The 7,037-nt window shown below is 42.5% G+C and overlaps 1 pseudogene; it reads right to left on the reverse strand.

Moving 5' to 3' along the window:
- LOC115108937 (protein O-mannosyl-transferase TMTC3-like) overlaps positions 1-5,891 on the reverse strand; it is a 69,730-nt pseudogene extending 63,839 nt beyond the window's left edge.
- Positions 5,892-7,037: the final 1,146 nt, after the last annotated feature.

Raw genomic sequence — 7,037 nt, forward strand, 5'->3', positions numbered from 1 at the left:
GTAATGGCTGAGATTAGTTCAATTTAGTTCATTTCCAAACAATTCAGGCATTGAAAGGGACATTAACCAACTCAATGTCCAACTTGTATTGAATTCCATTCTTTCCATGTCACCAATGCATGCAGGTCTGTTTAACTATTATAGCAGCAATGTTGAACGTTCAAGCTGCTGCACAGACACTATGGGAGTGCTAGTCTAGAGTGCCCGGTTTAATTTAACTTAACTATTTATCTGTACATGGAATTGTATTATTTATTTATTTTAGTCATGTTTTTCTAATCTTTACAGGAAAATGCCACGGGCACTATCTGATGTGTAGAGACATTTCACTGCAGCTAATGTAGAACGAAAAGCTGTGTACATTTGCAAATACAGTGCCAAATCATATGTGAAGAATGCAACAAAGATGCAGAATCATCTGGCCATGTGCATAAAGTTCCCTCAGTGCTCACAACAAGCAACCTCTGATAAATGTCCCTCTACTTCTAGTCGAGGTGAAAATGATGAATCAGACACCTTATCAATAGCAACAGCTCATGGTCTTCCTGGAATCAGAAGTTTGACTCAGTGGAGGAACGTTGTCACCTCTGATGCTCACAGGCAATGTGTATTGGAAGAGATTTCTGAATGTTCTTCGCCCAGCATACACCCCTCCAACCAGACATGCTTTATCTACTAATTTATTGGAATCGGAGTTCAACAGATTTCAAGTGAAGGTCAAGCAAATCAGAGAAAGCAGACTGTATTGCAGTCATCTCTGATGGGTGGTTGAATGTTCGTGGGCAAGGAATAATTAACTACATCATCTCCATCCCTCAACCAGTATTCTACAAGAGCACAGACACAAGGGACAACGGACATACCGGTCTCTACATTGCAGATGAGCTGAAGGCAGTCATCAATGACCTTGGATCACAGAAATTACCTTGGATCACACCCATTGGCTGTGCTGCTCATGCATTGAATCTGCTCCTCAAGGACACCATGGCACTGAAAACAATGGATACACTCTACAAGAGAGCCAAGGAAATGGTAAGGTATGTGAAGGGTCATCAAGTTATAGCAGCAATCTATCTCACCAAGCAAAGTGAGAAGAATAAGAGCACCACATTGAAGCTGCCCCAGCAACACCCGTTGGGGTGGTGTTGTCATCATGTTTGACAGACTCCTGGAGGGGAAGGAGTCTCCAAGAAATGGCCATATCAGTCTGCCAATATAGACAATCCCTTCAAGAGGATCCTCCTGGATGATGTATTTTTGGAAAATGGTAAGCAGCCCATACATCCATATACATGTTGAACCCCAAGTATGCTGGCAAGAGCATCCTGTCTGGTGCAGAGATCAACAAGGCCTATGGTGTCATTACTACCATGTCTCGCCACCTTGGCCTGGATGAGGGCAAGGTTTTTGGTAGTCTGGCGAAGTACACTTCCAAGCAAGGGCTTTGGGATAGAGATGCAATATGGCAGTCGTGCCTCATATCTCATCAGCCACCTGGTGGAAGGGACTTTGTGGATCTGAGGCTCTTTCCCCTGTTGCCTCCATCACCCTCCAAATCCCACCAACATCACCCGCCTCAGAGCGCAACTGGTCCTTGTTTGGGAACACACACACCAAAGCACGCAACAGGCCGACCAATACAAGGGTTGAAAAATTGGTGGCCATCCGGGCAAATGTTTGGCTTTTAGAGCCTGACAACAAGTGACAGTGAATATGAGGCCTGAGAGTCTGATGTTCAAGAGGTGGACATTGAGGAGGTCCAGGGAGAAGACATGGAAGCTTGAGAGGAAGACAACCAAAGATTTAGTTTCTAGACAATCATTTTACAGACGTATGTTTATCACATTTTTGAGAGATGCGATGGATCATTCAACAGACTGTAAATACGTTCTAGTCAATTCATAATTAAATAGTTTTTTTTTATATTGGAAGGATTTAATCTACTTATGATAAGGTAAATGTTTGTCTCCATATATGGCAAATATATACGATGCAAAAAAACATCTACATTTAAATGGTATTAATATTAATTTGCATATTTCCATTAATTCCCATATATTCCTGGTAATTTCCACAGAAATTTTCCAACTCTGAATACTCCCAAAAATGTGCAACCCTAGTGGGCAACATGTACAATCATCCTAAAATGACATGTTGAAACATTTAGATATAAACTCAGCAAAAAAAGAAATGTCCTCACTGTCAACTGTGTTTATTTTCAGCAAACTTAACATGTGTAAATATTTGTATGAACATAAAAAGATTGACCAACAGATATAAACTGAACAAGTGCACAGACATATGACTAACAGAAATGGAATAACGTGTCCATGAACAAAGGGGGGGGGGGGGGGGGGTCAAAATCAAAAGTGGCAGTCAGTATCTGGTGTGGCCACCAGCTGCTGGACTGCACCAGATTTGCCAGTTCTGGCTGTGAGATTACCCCACTCTTCAACCAAGGCACCTGCAAGTTCCTAGACATTTCTGGAGGGAATGGCCCTAGCCCTCACCCTCCGATCCAACAGGTTCCAGACGTGCTCAATGGGATTGAGATCCGGACTCTTCGCTGGCCATGGCAGAACACTGACATTTCTATCTTGCAGGAAATCACTCGCAGAATGAGCAGTATGGGTGGTGGCATTGTCATGCTGGAGAGTCATGTCAGGATGAGCCTGCAGGAAGGGTACCACATGAGGGAGGAAGAGGTCTTCCCTGTAACGCACAGCATTGAGATTGCCTGTAATGACAACAAGCTCAGATCGATCCCACTCCAGAGTACAGGCCTCGGTGTAACGCTCTTTCCTTCGACGATAAACGCAAATCCGACCATCACCCCTGGTGAGACAAAACCGCGACTCGCCAGTGATAAGCACTTTTTGCTAGTCCTGTCTGGTCCAGCAACAGTGGGTTTGTGCCCATAGGAGACGTTGTTGCCGGTGATGTCTGGTGAGGACCTGCCTTACAACAGGCCTACAAGCTCTGTCCAGCCTCTCTCAGCCTATTGCAGACAGTCTGAGCACTGATTATGCGTTCCTGGTGTAACTCGGGCAGTTGTTTTTACCATCCTGTACACACACATACACACACACACACACACACACACACACACACACACACACACACACATACACACACATACACACACATACACACACATACACACACATACACACACATACACACACACACACACACACACATACACACATACACACCTTTATTTAAATAGGCAAGTCAGTTAAGAACAACTTCTTATTTTCAATGACGGCCTACGAACAGTGGGTTAACTGCCTGTTCAGGGGCAGAATGACAGATTTGTACCTCGTCAGCTCGAGGATTTGAACTTGCAACCTTCCGGTTACTAGTCCAACACTCTTACCACTAGGCTACCCTGTCCCGCAGGTGTGATGTTCAGATGTACAGATCCTGTGCAGGTGTTGTTACACGTGGTCTGCCACTGCGAGGACAATCAGTTGTCCATCCTGTCTCCCTGTACCGCTGTCTTAGGCATCTCACAGTACAGACATTGCAATTTATTGGCCACATCTGCAGTCCTCATGCCTCCTTTGCAGCATGCCTAAGGCATGTTCACGCAGATGAGCAGGGAACCTGGGCATCTTTCTTTTGGTGTTTTTCAGAGTCAATAGAAAGGACTCTTTAGTGTCCTAAGTTTTCATAACTGTGACCTTAATTGCCTACCGTCTGTAAGCTGTGTCTTAACGACCGTTCCACAGGTGCATGTTCATTCATTGTTTATGGTTAATTGAACAAGCATGGGAAACAGTGTTTAAACCCTGTACAATGAATAACTGTGAAGTTATTTTGATTTTTACAAATTATCTTTGAAAGATAGTTTCCTGAAAAAGGGACGTTTATTTTTTTGCTGAATTTATTAAAATATTGTATATTGCGCTAATGTGGACAGTTTGTGTTACTACATTATAAGCTTGCATTTTAACCACATACATTTAATGGAATTAGCTTACACATCCTTTTTTTTACCTCAGACTGGTGATACATAGTCATCAAGATTATACTGAATAGATTGCTTTAAACAGATTAATATATTTGGTTTGGTACAATTGCTTTTATCATACGCGCCTATCGGTCGAAGGACTCATTTCCATACTCAAATGGCACAGATCATTTGGAGCGCTCTCTGTATAAAAGTCGTTGGCCACAAACAAATACATGGATTTGACAGTCAAGCTATCCCTCAAATGAAAGCCAACCCCTGTCGCTATGGTGCAGCGGTCTAAAGGCACTGAATCTCAGTGCTAGAGGCGTCACTACAGACACCATGGTTCGAATCCAGGCTGTATCACAATTGGCCCAGCATAGTCCGGGTTTGGCCGGTGTAGGCAGTCATTGTAAATAAGAATTTGTTCTTAACTGACTTCCCTAGTTAAATAAAAGTTAAATAACTATTTTATTTTAATCATTAGGCGAGGGGGGGGTGCCTTGTAAGAACAAAGCTAATTTAAGCTATTCCTGTGCTTGTAGTCAATCAGAATCCACAGATTTAAACAGAAGCAGCTAAGTTTGTGTCAGAAAGCTCCCTTAGACCACTGTGCCACTCGGGAGCATGGATGGGGTAAGGATTTAGGGATAGTTAATTCAGCTTGTTAGTTCCTAGATCTGTGCCTACACTATGCGCAGACTTAGGGCCTCCATGTGGATGGGATGCACAGCCGCTGCCACAGCAAACAGCAGTGTTTCATCTGATCCTAGATCTGTGTTTGCCTACAATATGAGCAGACTTACAGCCTCTGTGTGGATGGGGTGCACTGCAAAAAGAAGGCCCGCCACCAGGCTGGAGGTCTTATCCAGGAAGAGACGACAGATGCGCAGGAAGAGCACACACACCACGGCATGTTGAGCAGGTGGTAGGATGCAGAACTCAGCTCACTGAAGAGGTAGTACAGCCGGAACGTGAGCACGGTCAGGGGCCGGTAGGACTTGTGGCTCCTCTCCTGTGGTAAGAAACAGAAATACGGAAGGGAGAATAGTGCTGTTGTGAATATAGGTGATTTTGTTGGAACTTGCAATCAACCTCCTGTGACTATCATTATGCCAAGAATCAAAGTTCACAAATATACACCACAGCCATTGATTAATTGAACATATACTTAACAAAAATATAAACAAGCAACAATTTTATTGATTTTATTGAGTTACAATCAGCATGCCAATTGTACTCTCCCTCAAAATTTGAGACATCTGTGGCATTGTGTTATGTGACAAAACGGCACAGTGGCCTTTTGTCCCTAGTACAAGGTGCACCTGTGTAATGATCCTGCTGTTTAATCAGCTTCTTGATATGCCACACCTGTCAGGTGGATGGATTATCTTGGCAATGGAGAAATTCTTATTAACAGGGATGTAAACACATTTGTGCAAAATATTTTAAAGAAATAAGCTTTTTTTTTGTGCATATGAAACATTTCTGGGATCTTTTATTTCAGCTCATGAAACATGGGGACCAACACTTTACATGTGTTTATATTTTTGTTCAGTGTAAAATACATTTGAACTATTCTCAGCTGAAATTCAAATAATACCTTTTCACTTGATCTGCATGTTTTGCAAGGGGAGCAAAAAAAAAACAAAGTAAGACGTGGTGCATGACATGTCATGTGTAATCTCATGCACCAAACACTTCCCTCCCCAAGCTCGAGGATATTTCATGATAGCTTCATCACCTCAGACATGGGCGTGCCCCAGAAGTCACTGAAGAACAGGTTGCAGAGTGGGGTGGCGGGCCGAAGGTCCTTGTTGTCCAGAATGGCTGAGACATCTTTGAACACAAAGCCACAGGATAGGCTGTTCCAGTAGCATCCCAACACCAGTCCAGTCAAAATCTAAATCTCATTCCACGACACGACAGCCATCGCTGACCAAAGGCTTCGTTGATCACTGTGATGGATGAAGGAACAGCAGGACAGTAGAAATTAGACTAGATAGGTTATTTTTAATTCATTATCATGGTTCACAAAATACAATGTGCCCAGCCCAGATTTGCTAGGATGCCACTGACACAGCTTGGTGCTGCCAGGTCAGGTGACAAGACTGACATCATAACAATGTATTTTATTTTATTTTACCTTTATTTAACTAGGCAAGTCAGTTAAGAACAAATTCTTATTTTCAATGACGGCCTAGGAACAGTGGGTTAACTGCCTGTATGCCTTCAGGTACACTGAGTAGGTCTATTATCAATTCCCAAACAATGCAGAAATATTATATTAGTAAAAAAACTATGACAATTGCATTGAGGATGTCGTATTAAAACTTGAAAGGCAACAATGTAGTTAGCTAGCTAGGTAACTACATCAACCGAGAACAAGATCCTGTGGTTGCAGCCACGCTAGCTGGTCACTGTAACTTTAAAAACATTGTCATCCAGCTAGGCAGCATCGGGGATACGTCAGGATTTTTGCAATTAGGCTTTTTACTTTATCTACTTCCACAGAGTTAGATGAACTTGTGGATACCTTTTGTAAATCTCTGCGTGCACTAAGAAGGAAGTTAACTAGCGTTAGCGCAATGACTGGAAGTCTATGGGTATCTGCTAGCTAACAAATACCCATACTCTTACTTCTAGACATTGTGTTAACGCTAGTTAGCATTGGCTAGCGACACTGCATATAACGTCCTTAACACAGATGTATACAAATGGTATCCAATAATTCACCCAACTCTGGGGAAGTAGATACAATCCCGAAGTATGCCTTTTACAAACACACCAACGTTAACTTAGCTAGATAACTGTTGTTGAAGATAACCTAATCGCCTCTAGCTGGGCTAGCCTCTTGCATTTCCACTTGATTGTTCACGATTCAGTCTAGTTTATCTACTGCTGATGAAAATAGTTTACAGTAACATGTCCTAACATATAATATTGTTAGAAGAAATTTGAACATTTAGAAACTTACGTTAAAATATTCGGCGATTGACATTCCAATTTGAACGCTAGCAAGCCAATAAATCCCCAAAACTTCCGGGGCAAAGTTTAAGCTAAAAAGGGGCACTGATTT

The sequence above is a fragment of the Oncorhynchus nerka genome, linkage group LG25 (assembly GCF_034236695.1).
Source record: "Oncorhynchus nerka isolate Pitt River linkage group LG25, Oner_Uvic_2.0, whole genome shotgun sequence".
Lineage (NCBI taxonomy): Eukaryota > Metazoa > Chordata > Actinopteri > Salmoniformes > Salmonidae > Oncorhynchus > Oncorhynchus nerka.